Source organism: Oryctolagus cuniculus, chromosome 16 (assembly GCF_051225735.1).
Source record: "Oryctolagus cuniculus isolate XC-2025 breed Fujian yellow rabbit chromosome 16, ASM5122573v1, whole genome shotgun sequence".
Taxonomy (NCBI): Eukaryota; Metazoa; Chordata; class Mammalia; order Lagomorpha; family Leporidae; genus Oryctolagus; species Oryctolagus cuniculus.
The window spans coordinates 37670092-37697564 of NC_142882.1; the positions used below are offsets into that span (position 1 = coordinate 37670092).

Genomic DNA, 27473 nt, shown 5'->3' on the forward strand with positions numbered 1-27473 from the left:
TATCCATTTTAGTATTTTTTGTTTTGTTTTGTTATAGTACTATTGGTTGAACTCTGTAATTAACACACAATTATTCTTAAGTGTTTAAATTTTAACTGAGAAGTGATCCCCTGTTAAATATCAGAGTGGGAATAATAGAGAGAGGAGATATACAATTTGGGACATGCTCAATCTGACTTGCCCCAAATGGTGGAGTTTGAAATGTGCAGGGGATTCCAATACAATCCCATAAAGGTTGGATGTACCAATACCATCTCAATAGTCCAAGTGATCAATTTCAGTTCACAGTTGATCACACTGATAGATCTAAGAGTCAAAGGGATCACACAAACAACAACTAGTGTCTGCTAATACTAACTGATAGAATCAAAAAGGGAGAGAACGATCCATCATGGGAAGCGGGATACACAGCAGACTCATAGAATGGCAGATGTCCTAAAAAGCACTCTGGCCTCAGATCAGCGCTTAAGTTATTCAGATATGGCTGAAGAGTTGTATTGATCTTACAAGTTGTTTCTAGCCATGTCATTGTCTGTATACAAAGGCTATTGATTTTTTTAATGTGTTGATTTTTTTATTTTTTTATTTTTTTATCTTTTATTTAATGAATACAAATTTCCAAAGTACAGCTTATGTATAACAATGGCTTCCGACCCCATAAATTCCCTCCCACCTGCAACCCTCCCCTTTCCCTCTCCCTCCACCCTTCATTCACATCAAGATTCATTTTCAATTCTCTTTATATACAGAAGATTAGCTTAGCATACATTAAGTAAAGATTTCAACAGTTTGCACCCACATAGAAACACAAAGTGAAAAATACTGTTTGAGTACTTGTTATAGCATTAAATCACAATGTACAGCACATTAAGCATAGAGATCCTACATGAGGAGTAAGTGCACAGTGACTCCTGTTGTTGACTTAACAAATTGACACTCTTGGTTATGGAGTCAGTAATCACCCTAGGCTCTTGTCATGAGCTGCCAAGGCTATGGAAGCCTTTTGAGTTCACCAACTCTGATCATATTTAGACAAGGTCGTAGTCAAAGTGGAAGTTCTCTCCTCCCTTCAGAGAAAGGTACCTCCTTCTTTGATGACCTGTTCTTTCCACTGGGATCTCACTCGTGGAGATCTTTCATTTACTTTTTTTTTTTTTTTTTTTTTTTTTGCCAGAGTGTTTTGGCTTTCCATGCCTGTAATAATCTCATGGGCTTTTCAGCCAGATCCACGTGCCTTAAGGGCTGATTCTGAGGCCAGAGTGCTGTTTAGGACATCTGCCATTCTATGGGTCTGCTATGTATCTTGCTTCCCATGTTGGATCATTCTCTCCCTTTTTGATTCTATCTGCTAGTATTTGCAGACACTAGTCTTGTTTATGTGATCCCTTTGGCTCTTAGTCCTATCATTATGATCAATTGTGAATAGAAATTGATCACTTGGACTAGTGAGATGGCATTGGTACATGCCACTTTGATGGGATTGAGTTGGAATCCCCTGGTATGTTTCTAACTCTGCCGTTTGAGGTAAGTCAGCTTGAGCATGTCCCGAATTGCACATCTCTTTCCTCTCTTATTCCCACTCTTATATTTAACAGTGATCACTTTTCAGTTAAGTTTCAACACTTAAGAATAACTGTGTATTGATTACAGTATTCAACCAAAAGTATTAAGTAGAACAAACAAACAAAAAATACTAAGAGGGATAACGTATTACATTGTTCATCAACAGTCAGGCCAAGGGCTGATCAAGTCACCATTTCTCATAGTGTTCATTTCACTTTAACAGATTTCCTTTTTGTGCTCAGTTAGTTGTCGCCAATCAGGGAGAACATATGGTATTTGTCCCTTTGGGAATGGCTTATTTCACTCAGCATAATGTTTTCAAATACCTAACAGGGATCACTTTTCAGTTAAAATTTAAACACTTAAGAATAATTGTGTGTTAATTACAGAGTTCAACCAATAGTAATAGAACAAAAAATAAATAAATAAAACTAAAATGGATAAAGTATTACATTGTACATCAACAGTTAGGACAAGAGCTGTTTCTCATAGTGTCCATTTCACTTCAACATGTTTCCCCTTTGGTGCTCAGTTAGTTGTTGCTGATCAGGGAGAACATATGATATTTGTCCCTTTGGGACTGGCTTAGTTCACTCAGCATGATGTTTTCCAAATTCCTCCATTTTGTTGCAAATGACTGGATTTCATTGTTTTTGACTGCTGTATTGTGAATTGAGCTGCAATAAACATTAATGTGCAGACAGCTTTTTTGTTTGCCAATTTAATTTCCTTTGGGTAAATTCCAAGGAGTGGGATGGCTGGGTTGAATGGTAGGGTTATATTCAGGTTTCTGAGGAATCTCCAGACTGACTTCCATAGTGGCTTAACCAGTTTGCATTGTTAGTGTCCCTTTTTCCCTCACATCCTCTCCAGCATCTATTGTTGGTAGATTTCTTTTCTGAATGTGAGCCATTCTCACCGGGGTGAGGTGGAACCTCATTGTGGTTTTGATTTGCATTTCCCTGATTGCTAGTGATCTTGAACATTTTTTCATGTGTCTGTTGGCCATTTGGATTTCATCTTTTGAAAAAATCTATTGAGGTCCTTGGCCCATCTCTTAAGTGGGTTGTTTGTTTTTTTGTTGTGGAGTTTCTTGATTTCTTTGTAGATTCTGGTTATCAACCCTTTATCTTTTGCATAGTTTGCAAATATTTTTCCCATTCTGTTGGTTACCTCTTCATTCTCCTGACTGTTTCTTTTGCAGTACAGAAACTTCTCAATTTGATGCAATCCCAAATGTTAATTTTGGTTTTGACTGCCTGTGCTTCTGGGGTATTTTCCAAGAAGTCTTTGCTGGTACCTATATCTTGCAGGGTTTTTCCAATGCTCTCTAGCAATTTGATGGTGTCGGGTCGTAGATTTAAGTCTTTAATACATGTTGAGTTATTTTTGTGTAAGGTGAAAGGTAGGGGTCTTGCTTCATGATTCTGCACATGGAAATCCAATTTTCCCAGCACCATTTATTGAATAGACTGTCCTTATTGCAGGGATTGGTTTTGGATCCTTGATCAAATATGAGTTGGCTGTAGATGTTTGGATTGATTTCTGGTGTTTCAATTCTGTTCCATTGGTCTATCCATCTGTTTCTGTACCAGTACCATGCTGTTTTGATAACAACTCCCCTGTAATATGTCCTGAAATCCGGTATTGTGATGCCTCCGGCTTTGTTTTTGTTGTACAAGATTGCTTTAGCTATTCGAGTTCTCCTGTGTCTCCATATGAATTTCAGCATCATTTTTTCCAGATCTGAGAAGAAGGTCTTCGGTATCTTGATTGTTATTGCCAGGTGAACAGCAGCAGCAGCAGGCACCGGGCCATCAGAAAAGTGCATGTGGCCCGCAGTTCCCCACCCAGTGCTGGGAGAGAGCCGAGGAAGCAAGTACCTCTGGGGGGAACTGCACGTTTCCCCCAAGGCCACCTCTGCCTTGGTTCAGGCTCTCATCTGATCTTGTCTGGTGGGGTCACGTGCAGAGACAGGGGTCAGAGGGCAGCCCCACACACAGTACTTAGGAACGGGGAGCTTTGCGATGCCACGTGGTCGCGGGTGAGCACTGTCGGCAGCAGCTGCCCTGAGCCCAGGCCTTCAGTCCCTGTCACAGCTCCGTCCAGTCGATGGGCTTCTTGCCAGACTTCCGTAGCAGCTCATTGGTTTTAGAAAAATGCCCGCAGCCAAAGAAGCCTCTGTACACCGACAAGGTGGAGGGGTGGGCCATCTGCAGGACGTCGTGCCGCTTCCGGTCGATGGCGCTGCCCTTCCTCTGAGCGTAGGAGCCCCAGAGCAGGAAGACGAGGCCACTGGAGTTGTGGTTCAGCCAGGACACGACCGCATCGGTGAACTACTCCCAGCCCCGTCCTTATGGGAAGTGGGCTGGTGGGCGCGGACGGTGAGCACGTTGAGCAGCAGCACGCCTTGCTTGGCCCACCCGGAGAGATCTCCATTGCCAGGATGAACGAAGCCTTCTATGTTTGTGGACAGCTCTTCCTAAATGTTTTCCAAACTGGGTGGAGGCGGGACAGGTCTCTGGATGCTGAAGCAGAGCCCGTGCGCTTGATTGGGTCCGTGATATGGATCCTGTCCCAGGATGACAACTTTCACGTCTCGTATGTCACACATCTGGGTCCATGTGAAGACCTGGTGTGGGGGCGGATAAACTGTGTGATGCTTTCTTTCTTCCGCAACAAATCCCATGAGCTTGATAAAGTACGGCTTCCCGAACTCCCCGCAGAGGTGCTTCTTCCAGCTCTCCCCAAAGCCCATGGCCACATTGCGGGCCGCGAGCCGCAGCAAGGCCCCGGCCTCGTTCCTCTGGATGCGGACCAGCTACTCCGGGCTGAGCGGCGGCGAGGGCGGAGTGCCGGGCTCGTCCTTCCCAGCCTGGGCCTTCTTGGCGGGGCTAGCCTCCGCATCTCCACTCTCCTCAGTCGCAGCTGCCACGCTGGTCCCCGGGGCGGCTGGCTCGGGGCTGCGGGTGTGTCGCTTGCCCGCGGGGCTTGGGGAGAAGAAGGAGTAGAGGGTCTTTTGGCCTATCATCCCGAAGCCGACAAGGCAGCAAACGCGCACCGCCCGGGGACCCGCTAGGCTGGCTACTGCAGCGACCTCCCGATTTTTGTGCATTGATTTTATATCCTACTACTTTGCCAAACTCTTCTATGAGTTCCAATAGTCTCTTAGTAGAGTTCTTTGGGTCCCCTAAATAAAGAATCATATCATCTGCAAAGAGGGATAGTTTGAGTTCTTCCTTCCCAATTTGTATCCCTTTAATTTCTTTTTCTTGTCTTATAGCTCTGACTAGAACTTCCAGAACTATATTGAATAGCAGTGGTGAGAGTGGGCATCCCTGTCTGGTACCAGATCTCAGTGGAAATTCTTCCAACTTTTCCCCATTCAATAGGATGTTGGCTGTGGGTTTTTCATAAATTGCTTTGATTGTGTTGAGGAATGTTCCTTCCATACCCAGTTTGCATAGCGTTTTCAACTTCTGTTTGCTGTGAAAGGTCTTTATTTCACCTTCATTCACAAATGAGAGCTTTGTAGGATATAATATTCTGGGCTGGCAATTTTTCTCTATTAGTACCTGGGTTATATCTCGCCATTCCCTCCTAGCTTGTAGGGTTTCTGATGAGAAGTAAGCTGTGAGTCTGATTGGTGATCCTCTGAGAGTAATCTGACGTTTCTCTCTTGCACATTTTAGGATCTTTTCTTTATGTTTCACTGCAATGAGTTTAATTACAACGTGACGTGGTGAGGATCTCTTTTGGTCGTGTTTATTAGGGGTCCTATGAGCTTCCTGTACTAGGATGTCTCTGTCCTTCTCCAAACCTGGGAAATTTTCTGCTAGCATCTCACTAAAAAGGCCTTCTAATCCTGTCTCTCTCTCCATGCCTTCAGGAACTCCTAGAACCTGAATGTTGGGTTTTTTTAATAGTATCCTGAAGATTCCTGACAATATTTTTTAGATTTCTAATTTCCTATTCTTTTCTTTGGTTTGACTGTATATTTTCCTGTTCTCTGTCTTCTAGATCTGATATTCTCTCTTCTGCTTCACCCATTCTGTTTTTAAGGCTCTCTAATGTGTTTGTCATTTGATCTATTGAATTCTTCACTTCATTATGATTTCTCATCACTATCGCAGTTTCATGTTCTACTAGTTGTTTCATTTCATTTTGATTCCTCCTTAATATTTCATTTTCATGAGAGAGATTTTCTATCTTGTCCATTAAGGATTTCTGTAGTTCAAGAATTTGTTTTTGAGAACTTCTTAATGTTCTTATCAATTTTTTGAGATCCTCTTCTTGCATTTCTTCTATCTCATCATCTTCATAATCTTGAATTGGGGTGTCTGTTTCATTTGGGGGCATCATAGTGTCTTCCTTGTTCTTGTTACCTCAGTTTCTGCATTTGTTGTTTGGCATATTGGAGATATTCTTTGGTTTTTTTTGGTGTGGTATTTTTTCTCGTTATACTGTGATTCTAGATTAAGAGGACTGTCTGCTTTTGATGGATTCTTAGAGGCTGTGATGGGTGTGGCCAGAGAGCTCTGTTTGGGTCTTCAGGGTTAACGTGTGCCAAAGGTGATTCACCCTGTTTTTTTCTCTTGCTGGCTCGCTCTCTCTCTCTCTCTCTCTCTCTCTCTTTTTTTTTTTTTTGACTCAGTTGGGTAGTAATTCCATACAGCTGAGTGGAATTGGGAGTAGCTGATGTATGAAATCTGGACCCTGTGGGTATTCGTTTGCTTACTGCTGGGACCACACAAAGAGTTTATGCAGCCCTCAGTGTGTTCTCAGATTTCACCACAGTCTCTCACCAAGTTGTCCAGTATGGAATTTGTGTATTTGGTGAGTTCTCTTGACCCCCCCTCAGTTTTTCACAGTCTCAGTTGGTTAGCTCCACAGTTCCCTTAGTTGTTAACCTCCTGTTATTTCTCCCCACCAGAGTCAGGTTTTTCTGCTTGGCTAATGAGGGGCACCCGCTTTACATATGCAAAATGGCGCGTGCTGCTTTACTTACATAAAATGGCGCCTGCCCTTTGTCTTGCTCAGGTTTGTAAGCTGAGTGGAGAGAGAGGCTAATGTTCGTGCTGGTTCCCCTTATTTATTCAATTTTTCCTCTCCTCCAGCCAGCCTGGTGAACTTTCCCCAGTGGGGTTTCAGGCCTCGTTCTCTGCAGGCTCTTTCTACCTTTCCCCGCCAATGTCTTGGGTTACTGAGAGGTTTTTGTCTCACCTCCCCTTCCAGCACTGGCGCGCAAACCCTGCGGCTCCAGTGGCTCCCATGGCTCAGCTTCCACGCAGTGGGTGACCTTGCTCTCCCTGTAGGTCCTCCGAGTCACAGCCACTAGATCCGGAAGAGTTTCCTCTGCAATTTTTTCCTAATCCTTTTTCTGAGGCTACCGTAACTCCACTTTTATTAAACTATCTTTTCCCAGACTATCGGTGCATGCCCTCACTATTCCGCCATCTTGGCTCTGCCCTAATGTGTTGATTTTTATATCCTGCAAGTTTACCAGACTCTCTTATGCATTCCATATGGGGTCTTTCAGTTCCCTTATGTATAGGATCATGCCAACTGCAAATGGAGAATTTGGTTTCCTCCTTTTCAAATTGTATCTCTTTGATTTCTTTTTCTTGCCTATTGTTTCTGGCTAGAACTTCCAGTTCCCTTATATATAGGATCATGTCAACTGCAAATGGAGAATTTGGTTTCCTCCTTTTCAAATTGTATCTCTTTGATTTCTTTTTCTTGCCTATTGTTTCTGGCTAGAACTTCCAGGACTATATTGAATAGCAATTGTGAAAGTGGACATCCTTGTCTGGTTCTGGACCCTAGTGGAAATGCTTTCAACTTTTCCTTATTCAGTATGATGATGCCTGTAGGTTTGTCATATATTTTCTTGATTAGGTTGAAGAATGGTCCCTTTGGTAAGTCATATTGTCTTCCTTGTTAATATTTCTTTTTTTTCTTTGATTTTTACACATCTACAGAAACTCTTTTTGAGATCTCCTCTGAAGTCTCTGTTCTGGGAATGTGCCTCTAGGCATAGTGGGATGCCTGCACCTTCAGCAGATATCTGAACTCTGGTCAACATTTGCATGTGGGTTTAAAGTCCAGGGTAACACTCTAAACATGTGTGGTAGCTCTCCTCTGTATTTAGCCAAAGAGTGGGGATGATCACACTGTTTGATAGGTGAGTATTTCTTCAAGTTCTGTCTTCTAAGAAAAGATTAAGAATAATTGCAACAATTCTTTCTTAAATGTTACGTAGAACTTCTCAGCAAACCCTTCAGGGCTTGGTGCTTTCTGTTTTAGGAGGTTGTTATTGACTCAATTTTAATTAAGTTTATATTTACTTTTTACCTGTTTATTTGGAAGTCAGAGAAATAAGTCTCTTCTCTTGCTGTTTAATTCACCAAGTGACCACAACAGCTGGAACTCAGCAAGCCTGAAGTTTGGAGCCATAAACACAACCCAGGTCTCCCATATAGGTATAATCCAAGTCTTTGATTTGAGTGGTAGAGACACAAAAATTTGAGGCAGTGCCTACCAGTGTACACATTAGTAGAAAGTCTGAATTGGGAGCGGAACCATGATTTGTACCAGGGTACTCCAATATTGGATGCAGACATATCAAGCAGCAACTTAAAACACACTTTGAAACACACTTTGAATTTCTTTAATAGATATGGAAACTTTCAGAATATTTCTTTTGATGTTATTTGAGGCAGATTGTGTCTTTATAGTAACTGGTTTATTTCTTCTAGATTAAAGCTCTAATATTCTTGTAAGGGTAATTTAAAAATCATTAGTCCAGCATTTTCTATCCTTTCAGTGGAAAGATTGGTCAATGCTATTCTATTACTAACACAAGCAGACAAAGAGTTTTACTTGAATCCTATTTTTTGCATTAGTTCTAACAGGTAACCTAATTATTGGCTTATCACCTTGAATTTGCTTAGTTTTGGTTTTCGGCTTTTCTATAGTAGGTCTGAATAAACGTCAAGTTTTTCATAAGCATTATTAACTTTGAAGGTCTCAGCCTCCACCACTTTATTTCCCTTAACATCAAACCAGGACTATTTTACTCACTTTTTTTGTAGAAGCGTCTAAAATAAGCATTACTGTGGTGTGTGGTTCTTTTAAAATACAGCCTTCAGCAGGTATTTCATTTACATGCCTGTGATGTTAACAATATGTTAACAAAGTCTTACTTGGGCTAGAACTTAGATAACCTCCAAAACAAATCATCTTTAATATATTTTGACACTCTCACCTCTGTATCAGCTACTCTCTGGTGTACCTCATGAAGTTTTACTTCATCCACGCTCTCTCTATTCCAGGCTCAAGGGTTTGTGGAGACTACATATCCAGCTTTCAAGTTTTCATCTGTTCAGCTGCATTCATTCCAGTTGCTTCTTTGGAAAGTTTTAGCTGTCCTCAGATATAGTGACTATTTATCTCAGTAGCAACAGGTTTTACTGGAATCCAGCTCATTGTGTTGTGGAAAGGTCAGCTTTCCCCGCAAGAACCTATGAAACTGTAATGTCTGCTTGTCAGATTTTCTTTTCTCAGTGATCTCAATACTGTATTGGTTGATACACAATACTTGACATCTTCCCACAAACTTTTCTCAATGCTTTTTGTTATGTATTTTTTTCTGCCAAGAGATTTTAACCAGGTATTCAAAGTAAAATTACCTTATTTTATTTCTACAGTCATACTTTTGGTCCACTAAGAATATATCCTGATATGTCACATAAGAAAAATGCACTGTTAACTCATTTTGATACAATTTTAAAATTTTGAAAGTCCATCACATTTTCAGATTTATTTGAAGGACAGAACAACAGAGAGAGAGGGAGAGATGGATAGATATTACATTGACTGGCTCACTGTCCATATGGTCACAACATCCATATCTGGGCCACACTGAAGCCAGAAGCCAGAAATCACATCCTGGTCTCCCAAGGGAGGCAGGGGATCAATTACATGGGTCATTTTCCACTGCTTTCCTAGGCACATTAGCAGGGCACTGGGTTGGAAGCAGAGCACTCAGTATTTGAAGATGCACTCCAATGGAGGATGCTGCTATCACGAAGAGTGGCTTAATCTGCTGTGGCACAATTCTGTACCCTCTTTTAAAATTAAGATTTAGTTATTTGGAAGCCAAAGTAAGAGATAGCTAATATGGGATATCATCTGTCACTTATATTAGTTTTTCCAAAATAGATGCTTACCACAGAATAATATAATAAAACTATTTCTACTAATTATTTTTCTATTTTTATAACTTTTTATATAACTCATAAACAATGCTTGTATAAAAATTTATACCAAGTTACCAAAAGCATACAATTACCAAAAAAGTCCTGGGTTGTTGTTACATTCAGTTTTTTTTTTTAACTTTTATTTAATAAATATAAATTTCCAAAGTACAGCTTTTGGATTATAGCAGCTTTTTCTCCCCATAACCTCCCTCCCACCCGCAACCATCCCATCTCCGGCTCCCTCTCCCATCCCATTCACATCAAAATTCATTTTTAATTATCTTTATATACAGAAGATCAATTTAGTATATACTAAGTAAGGTTTTCATCAGTTTGCACCCACACAGAAACACAAAGTGTAAAGTACTGTTTGAGTATTAGTTATACAGCTAATTCACATAGTACAACACATTAAGGACAGAGATCCTACATGGGGAGTAAGTGCACAGTGACTCCTGTTGTTGATTTAACAATTGACACTCTTATTTATGGCATCAGTAATCACCCGAGGCTCCAACGCTGATCTTATTTAGACAATGTCATAGTCAAAGTGGAAGTTCTTTCAAGTATCATTTCTGAAATGAAAAGACTTGAAAGTCATTACTCTCCTCATTACAACAATAATCAGCTAAACAAAACAAATATCAACAGCTTCTCTGGGCACACTAAGGAGTTGCAGTTACAATGCAATGAGCACCCAGGAATCATCAAAGGTCGTAAAGCTGGAATCACAGCTGGGACCTGCTTATCTGGAACAGAGCCCTGGCTGAAGCACTTAGAGGGTAACTTTGTGTGAAGGCAATTTTACCCAGTGGCTGGAGGCCATTCCTACCATGAATGGGAAACTCCCAGGCAACATGGACTTAGGGATCCAATACTTTGCTTTATCTTGAGGAATCCCACCAACTTTTCACAGTAGAGGGCTTAGAAACATCATTTATTAGCTATGACAGGGAAGAGGAACAATAACCATTGTGAAATAGGATGAAAACCATCTTCTTATTTAAAGGCTTAAATGTGAATCGTTACATTCAGTTTTTGAAGGATGCATTCAACTTAATGATAAAATGCAGACATTATGTGGTATTTCATTACCTTTGGTAAAATTTATTCTCATTATTTTGTCTCCTCACAATATTAACTCTGATATCCACTATGTGCAGGATCTGCTAGTACTAGGATTTCAGAAAAAAATTAAGGCTGGATCTATCAGAGGCAGGTATATCCAAGAAGCAATGCTAGCTTGGATCCCACTCCCACTTTAATGTTATTTGTCTGCACAGATGGGCAAGGCGAGAGCTCCATGGAATCCACTCAGGAGTCTTTCGATTCCCTCTCAGTTGGGCAAGAAGCAAACTTTTGTAGGGGGGGAGTAGCGATGGAAGCCATCTCTAAAGAACTCAAATGGTTGTGCTGTGGTGTGTTTGGGCCAGTGGCACCAATGAAAGAGTCAGTGTGTCCCCACTGCTTAGATCCTATTGTCTTGTTTATGATTGCTGTTGATGTGGTGCCCCTCCTGCAAATTTAAAAGGGAAGGGAGGTTTGAGGCCCACACTCAAAAGTGAGGGGGAACACTAGCACTTATGACACTAGACGAGACTTTGTTCCCTGTCAAATGTTTGTTATGTAGACACAGCCACAGTGATCTGAAGCAGGATTCGAACACATAGTGCATTCATGAGTATCTTCGTATGCTCTTTTTTTTTTTTTGACAGGCAGATTTAGACAGTGAGAGAGAGGGATAGAGAGAAAAGTCTTCCTTCTATTGGTTCACCCCCCAAATGGCTGCTATGGCCGGCGTGCTGTGCCCATCCGAAGCCAGGAGCCAGGTGTTTCCTCCTGGTCTCCCTTGTGGGTGCAGGGCCCAAGGACTTGGGCCATCCTCCACTGACTTTCCAGGCCACAGCAGAGAGATGGACTGGAAGAGGAGCAACCAGGACAGAATCCGGCTCCCCAACCGGGACTAGAACCCGGGAGACCAGGAAGAAGCACCTGGCTCCTGGCTTCGGATCAGTGCAGCACGCTGGCCTCAGCAACCATTTTGGGGGTGAACCAACGGAAGGAAGACCTTTCTCTCTGTCTCTCTCTCACTGTCTAACTCTGCCTGTCAAAAAAATAAGAATTAAAAAAAAACTTACTAATAGAAAAAGGATGAATACTACCATGTACTATGACTTAACTATTTTACTTAATGTCAGAGTGTTTGCTGCTTCTTTAACCCTCCAGATAACAAGCCAAAGAATAAAGAAAAAAAAAAAAAACAAGAATTAGGTAATTTAAGGATGGGCATTGCCAATAAATTTCTGGAACACTGTAAATTTTGAAATAATGAAATATTTTATATTTCTATTGCTTCATGTAACACACACAAACACACAACACCACTCTCCAGAGCTGCAGACATTTTCTGACAGTAGGGATGGCCATGAGACAGCTCACAGAGCAGAACCATCGCTCTTCACAGACCATAGCTGAAGGACTGGGGGAGCAGAAGCCCTGAACAGGAAAGGTGTTGAGAAAATCACCAAAAAAAGTTTGCTGAAATTTACCATGCCCTAGGTTACAAAGAGATGCTCTTAATTCCTATAAGCTGTTTATTTTCTTTAATGTGGATAGACAGGGCGCTTTTAAAAAATGATTCATCAATGATTATGTTGCAGAAGTTGTGGAGTCATAGTTCACCCATGAAAAGAGCAGGGTAATTTTCTCATGGCTTGGAATCCTGTAGATGCATCATAAAGATCAGAAAAAATTCCGCAGGATGTCTCACTGGATGGGCTGTCAGGAGAGAGCTGCAGCTCTCTTTGGGTAGGACATGTGCATGTGTGTTGGTGCATAAGTGTGCATGTATGTGTTGAGGAGGCCAAGGCATGGTGGGAACAGTCTCCCAGCTGTCCAGTCTCTTCTTTGCAGGCACAAAAAGGTGAAATTGCTACCCATGCTGCATCTAACTTAAGTTTTCTAGTAAAAACAAGTGTGTGTGTGTGTGTGTGTGTGTATGTATGTGTTAGGGTGGTTGACCTCTCCTTGTGCATCTCCAAATCTCAATAACTTAGCCATGAAGCTTTAGCAAAATTAACTAACAATGGCATTTACAACAACTACACATTACCCAAAATCCTGGGTCACAGAAGAAAAGTACCTACTGGGTGTAGGCAGAATTACGTCTTACAGCCCCTGGGATATATTCTATATCAGGTGTATGAAGAGAATTCACAGGCTAGTTCTAATATTTCTGCATTTTTAAAAGGTTATTTATTTTATTTGGAAGGCAGAGTTAGAGAGAGGGGGAGGTAAAGAGAGAAAGAGAGAGCAAGAGTGAGAGTAGAGTGAGAGCGAGAGAGAGCAAGAGAGCACCTCCAATAAGCTGATTCACTCTACAAATGGCCAAATTGGCTGGGCAGGGCCAGGTCAAAGCCAGGAGCCAGGAGCTTTATCTAGGTCTCCCATGCAGATGGAAGGGGCCCAAATACTTGGACTTTCCTCCACTACTTTCCCAAGGAGATGGATTGGAAATGAAGCAGCCAGAACTTGAACTGGTGCCCATATGGGATGTTGGTATTGCAGGTGGCATCTTAACCTGTTATGCCACAATGTCAGCTCCCAGTATTTGCATTTTAAGGTTGCAAATTATTAAGCAATGACGTTATTAAATCTGCAGCCTCCTACATGGGTTTTAGGCCTACGCTGTGTGGTTCAGTTAATGTCCCAGGCTTCTGGGACTCCTTGCTCAGTTAGGGTTACACTGTTTCCTCTACCTCTTAAGCATGTGGCCCCCATTGTAGGTTGGGTGAAAGTACTGTTTCATAGGACTTGGCCTATTGGGGAAGTCCCCATCCCTGAGTCCTGAAGAGTAAGCTGCCAGCCAGGCACAGTGTGACCTTCTCAATCAGTAAGGTAGGAAGAGATGAAAGTGGCTGGAATGGGCCAACAGGTGCTGGACTATTCTGATTCGACCATGGAAAGGACACAGGAGTCCATCTGAGATGACCTGTATTCTTCCAATGCCAGGTCTCCCAGTGGATCCCAGCCCAGGGCTCGTCCTAAGGAACAAGGATGTGTTGCTGCCTAGAGGAGCTAAAGTTGAGTCTGGGCAAGTCAGCAGACAGCGCTGAGACCTTGATTTTGTACAAATACACACATGGAAATTAAACAGTTCTTAGTGAGCCCAAGGGGGTCCCAAGTCTTAAACAAGAATCCAAATGCCTATAGACATTTGGATAGAAATATTTCTGCCCCTCCAACCAACACCATATATGGGGAGGGAATTGGGGTTCAGGAGAGGACATAGCTCAAACCTATCTACATTTGTGTTAGCATACAGTGTTCACTAGAGAGTGTGCATAACATTCTAACCCACATGGCACTGGAAGACAGACTAGGCCACATGCAACCTTCCTGGGCACCACAGCAGGAGGGACAACTCGGACATGGCATCCTCTCTGCTGCCATGCAAGGGGGCTGTTTGATACTTCTCTACCCAGAAGGAAAAGACAAGTTCAGTAAAATGCTTCTTAAACCACTTGGGGATATGATGAGCCATCATGCATGAACATGGCACTTCTCAACATTTCATAAATCTAAAACATCTTTAATCTCACTAACTGAATACAGTACTTCATCTCAAATATTTTTTGAAAAAACTTTTCTAAGTAAATTGCCACCTTAAAGCATAATAATTTATTTCCAATAAAGGATTTCTTTTTTTTAACTTTTATTTAATGAATATAAATTTCCAAAGTACAGCTTATGGATTACAATGGCTTCCCACCCCCATAACTTCCCTCCCACGTGCAACCCTCCCCTTTCCCTCTCCCTCCACCCTTCATTCACATCAAGATTCATTTTCAATTCTCTTTATATACAGAAGATTAGCTTAGCATACATTAAGTAAAGATTTCAACAGTTTGCACCCACATAGAAACACAAAGTGAAAAATACTGTTTGAGTACTTGTTATAGCATTAAATCTCAATGTACAGCACATTAAGCATAGAGATCCTACATGAGGAGTAAGTGCACAGTGACTCCTGTTGTTGACTTAACAAATTGACACTCTTGGTTATGGAGTCAGTAATCACCCTAGGCTCTTGTCATGAGCTGCCAAGGCTATGGAAGCCTTTTGAGTTCACCAACTCTGATCATATTTGAACAAGGTCGTAGTCAAAGTGGAAGTTCTCTCCTCCCTTCAGAGAAAGGTACCTCCTTCTTTGATGACCTGTTCTTTCCACTGGGATTTCACTCGCGGAGATCTTTCATGTAGGGTTTGTTTTTTTGTTTTGTTTTGTTTTTGTTTTTGTGTTTGTTTTTGTTTGTTTGTTTGTTTGTTTTTTTGCCAGAGTGTTTTGGCTTTCCATGCCTGTAATAATCTCATGGGCTTTTCAGCCAGATCCACGTGCCTTAAGGGCTGATTCTGAGGCCAGAGTGCTGTTTAGGACATCTGCCATTCTATGGGTCTGCTATGTATCTCGCTTCCCATGTTGGATCGTTCTCTCCCTTTTTTATTCTATCAGCTAGTATTTGCAGACACTAGTCTTGTTTATGTGATCCCTTTGGCTCTTAGTCCTATCATTATGATCAATTGTGAATAGAAATTGATCACTTGGACTAGTGAGATGGCATTGGTACATGCCACTTTGATGGGATTGAGTTGGAATCCCCTGGTATGTTTCTAACTCTGCCGTTTGAGGTAAGTCAGCTTGAGCATGTCCCGAATTGCACATCTCTTTCCTCTCTTATTCCCACTCTTATATTTAACAGTGATCACTTTTCAGTTAAGTTTCAACACTTAAGAATAACTGTGTATTGATTACAGTATTCAACCAAAAGTATTAAGTAGAACAAACAAACAAAAAATACTAAGAGGGATAACGTATTACATCGTTCATCAACAGTCAGGGCAAGGGCTGATCAAGTCACCATTTCTCATAGTGTTCATTTCACTTTAACAGGTTTGCTTTTTGGTGCTCAGTTAGTTGTCACCGATCAGGGAGAACCTATGGTATTTGTCCCTTTGGGACTGGCTTAATTCACTCAGCATAATGCTTTCTAGATTCCTAACAGGGATCACTTTTCAGTTAAAAATTAAACACTTAAGAATAATTGTGTGTTAATTACAGAGTTCAACCAATAGTACTAGAACAAAAAAAATACTAACATGGATAAAGTATTACATTGTACATCAACAGTTAGGACAAGAGCTGATCAAGTCACTGTTTCTCATATGTCCATTTCACTTCAACAGGTTTCCCCTTTGGTGCTCAGTTAGTTGTCACCGATCAGGGAGAACATATGATATTTGTCCCTTTGGGACTGGCTTAATTCGCTCAGCATGATGTTTTCCAAATTCCTCCATCTTGTTGCAAATGACCAGATTTCGTTATTTTTGACTGCTGTATAGTATTCTATAGAGTACATGTCCCATAATTTCTTTACAATAAAGGATTTCTTTTTAATTAAAAAAAAAGACAAAATAGAGGATGCAAATGTGAGAATTGCTGCCTTCACTTTGAACTGCCAAGGATGGGTCAGACACAGCCAGGAAGAGAGGACTCTATTCCCCTTGCCCCTCACTCTCACAGTTCAGCTCTCTCTAACCTCAGCTGCACCATCAGAGAACATAAGACAAAAGTCAGAATTACAGGAGATCAAATCCAAGGCTTCTTTTTTGTGCTAGGCAGGTGTTTAAATGTGCAAATGCAGGTTGCCATGCCTGTCTGTGGACATCATAGAGACACTTCAGAACAGTGCTCAATCCCAAGAGTGCTCATGACTCAGCCTTTGGTGACTTGAAGTCTATGGGTTGCCCATAGGCCTGTCCACTTCTATACTTTCTTTCTTTTTTTTTTTTTTTTTGACAGGCAGAGTGGACAGTGAGAGAGAGAGACAGAGAGAAAGGTCTTCCTTTGCCATTGGTTCACCCTCCAATGGCCGCCGTGGCCGGCGCGCTGCGGCCGGCGCACCGCGCTGATCCGATGGCAGGAGCCAGGAGCCAGGTGCTTTTCCTGGTCTCCCATGGGGTGCAGGGCCCAAGCACCTGGGCCATCCTCCACTGCACTCCCTGGCCACAGCAGAGGGCTGGCCTGGAAGAGGGGCAACCGGGACAGAATCCGGCGCCCCGACCGGGACTAGAACCCGGTGTGCCGGCACCGCTAGGCGGAGGATTAGCCTAGTGAGCCGCGGCGCCAGCCTCACTTCTATACTTTCTTATCTTTCTTGAGCATGTTACACTTTTTTCCTGTTGCATCACTGACACTGTTCATAGATGCTGGGCATACATTCACAGTGCCACAGCTTCTCCATCTTCTCCTTGGGGTAGATGAGTTTCTAGATAATGGCGAATGAGCCTCAGCTACATGGGGTCCAGCTGATTCTTGCTGCAACCTGGGAGTGGTTGTACTGCAACCAGAGGTTTTTGGCAGTGAAGAGTTATGGAAAGAGGCTGATGAGGAGCTGGGCCATGAAGTTGCCCACAAAGAGGCTCTGCTGCACACTTTGCCACCAGGAAGCCTGGGGAAGGGACAACCAGCTCCTTCAAGGCTATCTGCAGACATCTTGCTATTCCTTTCAGTCAGCAGGAGAGGCCACTCAAACTCTTCTAGGAACCTCTCATGGTTGACTTGCATAAGTTGGCAGTCCTATGCACTCAGGACCAGGTACCTGCACACTGCATTGCCGCTATAGGGGCACCTCTCCTCCATGCTCTGGCCTCAGCAGCCCTCTTCTAGTTTGTCTACAAACTCCAGAGTCCAGATACAGTGTCTTAAAGGCTCTAGGAAGGGCTGCACCTGCGGGTGGCAGGCCAGGTCACCCCTGCACGGGTTCTGGTCCAGTCTGCTTGAGCTTAAGGTTGTGAGCTGATACACAGAGGGAAGGCTGGAACTTGGCCACCAGCTTCATAGGGCTCACCTCCAGAGAAAGTGCGTTGATCTTTCTATGCAACTGGAAAATGGTGGAAATGAGCGTATTGAGCAGGTAGAAGGGTCAGGAAGTTGACGGGTTCAACTGTGCTGCTGCAATCCTGTTTCTGGGGCTCCCTGAGAGCAGGGAGGGGCTGTTGCCAGTGTCTGCCATCAGGAGCTCATCGGTGCTGAGCAAGTTCCAAGATGGGGGATTCTTCTTTTCCATGAGGTTGTGCAAGATGCCATACTGGGGAAGCGGTGATCCTGTGTCCTTGTTGGGCTTCTCCTCGTCTGCCTGCTCTAAGCCCAAGATGCTGCTGAACTGCATTCCATTGCCAAGACAGGGCAAGCTCTTCTCCCAGTTCTGCAGACCTGCTAGGAGTGCCAGCTGCCTCCTCTTCACACTGGGGACCAAGTCCAGCTGCCCACCGCTACCAGGCTTCTTGAGTTAGCTGGAGTGCGGGAGGACAGTCCTGGAACTCACCGAGCAGTCCAGGTCAGCGTCTTCGGCCTCCATCACTTTCATAGTGTTATTGCTTTGAACTTCTACATCTTCACTCAGTTCAATTGAATCCATATTCTACTGTACTGGGACTCAAGTTCTGTGCTTTGCATCAGGGCCCTAACAGTAGAGTTTAGGCACCAAGTGGGGGAAGGTGCGGGGTCAGCAGTGGAGCCTGTGCACAGAGGGCCTGGTGGGACCCCCAAGTATTTTCCACTCTTTGTGTGTCAGTGAGCTGTGCTCACGTGTGACTTGCTGAGACTCTACCTGTCACTTCCCCCCTGCAGTACAGCCACAATTCCTCTGCCTAGTGGGGCACACGCTGGACCAATGCTCAAGGGCGCACTCCCCAGGCCGGTGGCCAATGCGCTCAGAGGATGTGCAATGCAAGCTCCTTTTGGGCCAGAGTTGGCGGTGGCTGGGGCTGTGCACGTTTTATGCAGAGGAGCAGCCCCTAGGACAAAGGTCCCTGTGAGCTGTGTGCTCCCCTGAAGTCACTTCTCTAAAATGTGGCTTCTCAGACCCTGGAGTGTGGCTTCAAGTGCCTCTTTTTCTTCTTCTGGGCCTCCCACTATTCCTCTGCTTCCTCCTCTTCCTCCTCCTCACTCCCCAGCTTCCCCCTATCTCTTTTCTCCTCTCACATCTCCTCCTCTACCTCTTTTTTGCTTTTACTACTAAATGTATTGACTTTTATTTCATATTTCCATTCATAATTGAAAGAAGATCTGAATGTTTTATTCTGTCTATGCACCAATATGACACTGTGAACGTTATTAGAGTCTTTTCTTCTTTTGCAGGAGTTGGCTATTCTTAGCTTGAGTGTTCTACATGAACATAATAATGTGTTTTGTTGTAGAAGATAAAACATTCACCCAGCGATTTTCATGATTTATAAATCATAAATACATTTTATAAAATGCACCTTCAATGTTTAAATTTTTATAAATACAGAATAAAGTTAAACATTTTATGATATTAAGCCTTTATCCAAAAACGTGGTATTTTTCCCTTTTACAATGATACTCGTGTATAAGCATCTGACATTTTATTTTATCTTATTTAAAATTTTTTGATAGTAAAAATAGGATCCTCTCTTCCATTAAACCTTGTAATGGTATGTGTTGAAAAACACTGACTATTGTTATTTGACGTTAATTTTATAAACGACTGTCATTAAGTTATCTTGCTAACTTTACCTTTCCAATATTCTTTTTTTTTTTTTTTTGATAGGCAGAGTTGACAGTGAGAGAGAGAGAGAGAGAAAGGTCTTCCTTTGCCATTGGTTCACCCTCCAATGGCCGCCGCTGCCGGTGCGCTGCGGCCGGCGCATCGCGCTGATCTGATGGCAGGAGCCAGGTGCTTCTCCTGGTCTCCCGTCGGGTGCAGGGCCCAAGCACTTGGGCCATCCTCCACTGCACTCCCTTGGCCACAGCAGAGAGCTGGCCTGGAAGAGGGGCAACCGGGACAGAATCCGGCGCCCCAACCGGGACTAGAACCCGGTGTGCCAGCGCCGCAAGGCAGAGGATTAGCCTAGTGAGCCACGGCGCTGGCCTCCAATATTCTTTTGATTTCTTCTATGAGCACATAATTTTCACCAAAATGTTTTCTCTTCCTTGTCGCTCCCCCATTCGCGGAGGAACGACACTAGACCCTGCACTGTTCTCTTTGCCTGGCCCTTCCTGGGTTTGCTGCTGGTCCTTCCCAGGTTAGCTTTCGGTCCCTCACTCGCGGAGGAACGACGCCATCCCGGGTTAGCTGCCGGCCCTCTGCCTCTGCGGAGGGGCGGCACCCCCGCCGCTTTCCCACTTCCGCATAGGAGCGGCACACCACCGGCCGGCTCTCTCAGGGGCTGCTCAGATGTTCCTCAGATGTTCCCCAGTGCATATTGTCTCTCTCTTCCTTTATAGTCCTCTTCCACCAATCCATGCCCTGCTGTCCACACACCAAGCACACAGCTCTCCTCCAATCAGGACCAGGATCAGCTCCTGCTGCTTATCAGTCGAACTGGTGAGGCAGCTGTGTAGAAGTTGTTTGCTATCTCAGCGCCATATTGTGGGAGAGCAGATGCATAGAATTAGTCCTAGTTCCAGTAATTTAGTCTAGTCTCAGTTGCTCCCCACACTTCCTCTGAAATATTATGATTTTTCTTGCCTATTTGCCTGATTAATAATCTAATAACAACTAAGAAAGTGGCATTTCTGTCCAATTCTAAAGTGTAATATACTTTTTTCTTTTTTCTTTTTTTGACAGAGTTAGAAAGTGAGAGAGAGACAGAGAGAAATATCTTCCTTCCATTGGTTCACCCCCAAAATGGCTGCCACAGCTGGAGCTACGCCAATCTGAAGCCAGGAGCCAAGTGCTTCTTCCCAGTCTCCCATGCGGGCACAGGTCTCAAACACTTGGGTCATCCTCCACTGCCTTCCCAGGCCACAGCAGAGAGCTGGACTGGAAGAGGAGCAACCTGGACCAGAACCCGGCACCCATATGGGATGCCAGCGCCACAGGCTGAGGACCAACCCAGTAAGCCATGGCACTGGCCCCATTATACTTTTTTTAAACACGAAAACCCCAACATTTACATTCCATTTCATTTACTTTCAAAGGGATAAAGAAATTGAGATAACTATATTTATAAGGAAATACTATCATTTTACCTAGCTCATATGTATTGTTTTTTACAAAAACAACCCAAATTTGACTTATAAAATCACAAGACTATGGGGACCAAAATATTTCTCTGAAGGGAGGAAGGAACCTCCACTGTGATATGGCCTTGACTTTAGCCAAGAGTGAAATTATACCATTCTGGATAAATGAAAATCTACTCCACTTCCAGGTAAACAGCAACTCATGATTATGTTTTAAAGAACCAGCTTTTGGGGCCAGCGCTGTGATGCAGTGGGTTAACACCCTGGCCTGAAGTGCCAGCATCCCATATGGGTGCTGGTTCTAGTCCCAGCTGCTCCTCTTCCAATCCAGCTCTCTGCTATGACCTGGGAAAGCAGTAGAAGATGGCCCAAGTCCTTGGGCCCCTGCACCCACGTGGGAGACCCAGAATAAGTTCCTGCTCCTGGCTTTGGATCGGCGCAGCTCCGGCCATTGTGGCCTTCTGGGGAGTGAACCAGTGGATTGAAGATCTCTTTCTCTCTCTCTGTAACCCTGACTTTCAAATAAATAAATAAATCTTAAAAAAAGAACCAGCTTTTAGTAAAATCTGTTAGAGCATCCAACAGAACCATCACAATATAAGACACAGAAATTTTCTCTGTAACAATGAAAACTGTGAGATACACAGGAGAAATCAAAGTTGGCTATTAAGTCAATAGCATAACAGTAATGGTACCCAGTGTCTTTCTTCTTCAAGAATATACACTATGTCTAAGACTTGGTTAGAACACATAAGTAACCAGGATATACACCCAATCCTTTTATAAATGCAATAGAAAACAACAAATAAAAGGATTAAAATACTCTGATTTTGTAACAATTACAAACATGTTCATTATATACCTACATATTGACTCGCATTTTTAATTGATTTATAAATTTAAAAATATCATTGAGTTATACAAAAATATCAATAATTGCTCAATTTTTAAAAAGTCAGATAATTTTTATATTTGAGTAGTCTATATTTTTTTCTTGCTCCACCACAGTCCTCTCCTAAAGTACTCATTCACTCAAAATAACAGCAGCAGTGGCCTGTAGCTTCTGCTGCTATAGAAGTATGACATAAAGCTTCTCATTCTTTGAAATGGCTGGAAAAGCTTTTTCAGCACCCACATTAGCAGCTGCATTTTGGGTCTGGGTTTCTCAGGAAACAGAAGTGCTTCACTTTCTGGAGTAGGAAATAGTTTTTGATAGATTACGGGATAGGATTTCTGTAACTACTTCAGCTTTTTCTTCTCTTTGCTTGAGAGTTTGGCATACAAAGTTATATCTATATCAGCTCCTGGGTACTCAGTCAGCTGCCTGCGGCGGACAAGTCAGCACATCTCCAATCACAATGCTGTGATGTTTGTACATCTCAGAATTCACCACAATCAGCCTCACTGGGATGTCCTGCGAAGTCCCTGGTGCGGGAGCATTCTATGCTGGGAACTTAATAACATCCTTTTGCATGTAGTTTCAGAGGTGAGGAAGGAAGAAACCTATAAAGGTGATGGCTGTCTTCAAAGTCTTCCTGCGGCCGGTGCACCGAGCTGATCCGATGGCAGGAGCCAGGTGCTTCTCCTGGTCTCCCATGGGGTGCAGGGCCCAAGCACTTGGGCCATCCTCCACTACACTCCCTGGCCACAGCAGAGAGCCGCAGCGGCCATTGGAGGGTGAACCAACGGCAAAGGAAGACCTTCCTCTCTGTCTCTCTCTCTCACTGTCCACTCTGCCTGTCAAAAAAAAAAAAAAAGTCTTCCTGGACCCATTTCCCCTTGATTTCTTCAATGCCGTGATTCTTCAGGAATTTTTTGAGCAGCTGCACTGTTTGTTTCTGAGTCACTTCCAGGACAAAGTTCTGACTGCACCTCAGCAACTCCTGGAGGTACTCTTTTATGTCCAAAGTCTGTCATTTTTGCATATAATCAGATATAAAAATATTACTTTATCTATTTAATGTAATTAATTACATTAATAGATTTCATAATATTAACCCAATTGCATTCTTGATTATTATATAATTATTTTTGATATTTAAAATTATTGGTTGGCCACAGCTCACTAGGCTAATCCTCCGCCTGTAGTACTGGTACTCTGGGTTCTAGTCCCAGTTGAGGTGCCGGTTCTGTCCCAGTTGCTCCTCTTCCAGTCCAGCTATCTGCTGTGGCCCTGGAAGGCAGTGGAGGATGGCTCAAGTGCTTGGGCCCTGCACTTGCATAGGAGACCAGGAGAAAGATCTTGGCTCCTGGCTTCAGATGGGTGCAGTGTGCCGGCTGTGGCGGCCATTTTGGGAGTAAATCAATGGAAGGAAGACCTTTCTCTCTGTCTCTCTCTCTAACTCTGCCTGTCAAAAAAAAAGAAAAAAATTAATATTTAATATTTTATATTCATTGTAATAGTCACATATCATTTTGGGTTTGAGATTTCTTTTTTGATGAAATCTGTTTTATTTTTTACATCAAAATTTTCTTTCCTTCTCTGTATGTGGATGGTTTGAGATCGTTTATGCTTCCAAGGATTCGCAGATTGCTTCTATTTTTTTTTAATGTAAGGAAGATCTTTAATTTAAAAATAAGGTTTTTCTTAAGGTTTATTTTATTTATTTGAGAGGCAGAGTTAGGGAAAGAGAGAGACCGTCAATCTTCTGGTTCACTCCCTAAATGATCACAATGGCTGGCACTGGGCCAAGCTAAAGCCAGGCCAAGCTAAAGCTTCATCTGCTTTATCTGGGTCTCCCACATGGGTGTAGGGGCCCAATGACTTGGGCCATCTTCTGCTGCTTTCCTAGGTACATTAGCAGGGGACTGTATCAGAAGTGGGGTAGCTGGGACCTGAACTGGCAACCATATGTAATGCCAGCATTGCAGGTGGGGGATTAACCCATTATGCCATAATGCTGCCCCCAAAATGTGTTTTTACCTTATAATTTATAATATTGCATATTAGCAATTTCTCCATCTCCACTTTTAAATATGGGTTAGCTAATAATCACTTATTATTTAAAAAAGAAACTTTGAGTTTGTTATTCTAGTACTTTATCATTGTTGCTTTCTTAAAATTTTCTTTAATATTTATTAATAACTATTTTCTCTTGATTATTGTATTCTTTTTAGATTTTTGAATTATGTTTCCAAAATGAATTACATTAAATTTTATTTATATGGCCATTTTGTGAATGGATTATTTCTCATTAATGGCTTTAGGAACAACTGAGAAAATTTTTTAGAAACCTTATATTTAATAAATATAAATTTTGAAAGTACAGCTTTTGGATTATAGCATTTCTTTTCCCCATAACCACCCTCCCACTTGCAAACCATCCCATCTCCTACTCCCTCTCCCATTCCATTTTTCATCAAGGTTCATTTTTAATTCTCTTTATATACAGAAGATCAATTTAGTATATACTAAGTAAATATTTAAACAGTTTGCACCCACTCAGGCAGGCAAAGTATAAAGTACTGTTTTAAGACTAGTTTTACCATTAATTTTCATTGTACAACACATTGAGGACAGAAATCCTACATGGGAAGTAAGTGCACAGTGACTCCATTTTTTATTTAACAATTGACACACTGATTTATGTCAGTAATCACCAGAGGCTCTTGTCATGAACTGCCAAGGCAATGGAAGCCTCTTGAGTTCACAAACTCTGGCCTTATTTAGACAAGGCCATAATCAAAGTGGAATTTCTCTTCTCGCCTCAGGAAAAGGTACCTCCTTCCTTGATGGCCCGTTCTTCTCACTGGGATCTCACTCACAGTGAGTGTTTCTTGGATTGTTGCATTTGTTGCTCGGCATTTGTGGAGATACTCCTTGGTTGCTTCTTCTTCTTCTTCTTTTTTATTTTGTGCTGTGGTAGCTTTTATCATTGTGCTATGACTGTAGATAAGTGTACTGTCTGCTTTAGTGAATCTCTAGAGGCTTGTGGTGGGTGTGGCCAGAGAGCTGTGTTCAGTTCTCCAGGGTTAAGTTCATGCCTAAGGTGAAATGCCCAGCTTTGGCGTGGTTAATTTTCTCTTTTTTTAATCAAAAGGGAGTAATTCTGCTCAGCTGGGCTCTTCTCCTTGATGGAGACCAGTGCCTGAGCGGTAGTCCCAGTGGATATATGTCTGCTCTGTCCCAAGGACCATACAAAGGATCTGTTCAGTCCTCAGTGTAAGTTCAGTTTCCCCAGCAATGTCTTTCACCAAGTAACCAGGACTGCCTGAGCTTGTGGCATCTCTTACCAAGACTATTCAAAGTCTTAGCCACACCGTGAGTTCTCCCACACACCCTGTTTTATTTTGTTTTTCACAGTCCCGGTTCAGAAACTCCACACAGTCACAAGTTCTTAGCCTCCTGCTATTACTCCCCACCAGAGTCAGGTTTCTCCACTGGCTGATTGCCGGGTGCAGCCTCGAGCTGGTGCAGCTGTTACATACGTCCAAAATGGCACCCGTTCTATCAGTTCATATGCCTTTGTAAGGTGACTGGAGAGAGAATTGTGTCTGTATCGTCCCTTTTATTTTTTCTCTCCTCTAGTTAGGCTGGTGTACTTTCCCCCACAGAACTTCAAGCCTTGTTCCCTCTAGGCTCTTCCTGCCACTTTTTCGCCAGTGTCTCGGGCTACCGTGGTCTTGTCTCACCTCACTTTCCAGCGCTGGTACATAGGCTCTTGGCTGCTGGAGTCCCGAGCCATGGGTGTCCACTACATCCACGTAGGTCTGCCATGTCCCTCTAATTACAGAAGAGTTTCCTCTGTCATTTTTTTTCCCTAAATCTTCCCTGAGACTATATTATCTCCACTTTTATTAAACTATCTTCTCCTGGACTAGATCAGTAAGCTCCCTCCCTATTCTGTCATCTTGGAACCGCCCCCATCATATGTTTTTAAAACTGACATTTTATGACATTATGTGTTTTATATGTGGCACAGTAGATTAAACCTCCACCTAGTATGCTTGTACCCCATATTGAAGTGCCTGGCATTGAGATCCACTTTTGTTGTGTTCCAGCTTCCTGGTGATGCAGATGATGGCTCAATTACTTGGGTTCCTAACAACTCTATGGAAGACTTGGATGGAGTTCCTGAATGGCTTCCACCTGGCTCAGCCCCATTGTTGTAGGCAATTAAAGAGACAGCCAATGAATGGGAGATCTCTACATGTGTTCTCTGTGCCCAGCTACAAGATACATCCAGCAAACATCATGAGTACTTTTAGCAGCTGAGGCTGAGTAATACAAATGCTATCATGCTCGTTACATTTTTAGATTTCAAGAAAAGCTGTAGCAATTCTGAACAAGGAACTTCTTATCTACAGATGAATAAATGCATTTAAACACAAGGGAGCAAGTTTTTAAGACAACCCCAGCCTTCCCATTTATCACCACAATGCTAATGCAACAAAACTGTTGGGACTTTCTCAGCTTTTGTTGTACAGGACCTTTTGCTGTACTGATTGCAAATGCAGCCCTTAACCCAGATTGAGAAAAGCAGCACTCATTTGACAAACTCCTCAAAATATTTTAATGCCTGCCTGAATATGACAGTTGGTGCAAAGTCTTACTCATTGTTCTCATTCACCACCCATCCCTTCTCTTTTCCTCCAAAAATCAAAGAAAGAAACTACTTTATTTTATATATTTGGATTCTCAGCTTTAGTATAGGTCAGGTACTCTTTATGTGAAGGACCTGCAGGGCAACTGTTGCTGGATTTTAGATTTTTTTTCAATTTGAAATATTATCAGAGACATAATGACATATATTCAGTATGGAACTTGTCTAAACATGAAATTAATTTACATTTTTAAAAATATTTTTATTTATTTAACAGATAGAGTTACAGACAGTGAGAGGGAGAGACAGAGAGAAAGGTCTTCCTTCTGTTGGTTCATTCCCCAGATGGCTGCAACGGTTGAAGCTGCACCAATCCAAAGCCAGGAGCCAGGTGCTTCTTCCCAGTCTCCCATGTGGGTGCAGAGGCCCAAGGACTTGGGCCATCCTCTACTGCTTTCCCAGGCCATAGCAGAGAGCTGGATTGGAAGAGGGGCAGCCAGGGCTAGAACCTGTGTCTATATGGGATGCAGGCACTGTAGGCAGAAGATTAACCTACTGCACCATGGTGCCGGCCCTAATTTACATTTTTTAAAGATTTATTTATTTAAGAGGTAGAATTATAGAAAAAAGGAGAGAAGGGAAGATCTTCCATCTGCTGATTCACTTCCCAAATGGCCAAAATGGCCAGAACTGAGCTAATATGAACCCAAGAACGAGGAGGTTCTTCTGGGTCTCCTATGTGGGTGCAGAGACCCAAGTACTTGTGCCATATTTACTGCTTTCCCTGGTCATCAGCAGAGAGCTGGATCAGAGAAGGAGTAGCCAGAATGTGAACTGGTGCCCATATGGGTTGTCGACACTGCAGGTGGAGGCATAGCCTACTATGTCACAGCACTGGCCCCTAATTTGCATTTTATAAGCACCTTATGCACAGTGCATGAAGGTCATCTTCACAGTATTTTTAATGCACTTGTATTTTGACTGAAACCCATCACATAAGGTCAAGTTCAGAATTTTCCACTTGTGCCATCATGTCTGTTCTCAAAAAGTTTCAGT

At 42.7% G+C, this 27473-nt stretch overlaps 1 pseudogene; it reads right to left on the reverse strand.

Annotated features, from left to right (window-relative positions):
• Nucleotides 1-3619: 3619 nt before the first annotated feature.
• Nucleotides 3620-4658, reverse strand: LOC100359093 (uracil-DNA glycosylase pseudogene; annotated as a pseudogene).
• Nucleotides 4659-27473: the final 22815 nt, after the last annotated feature.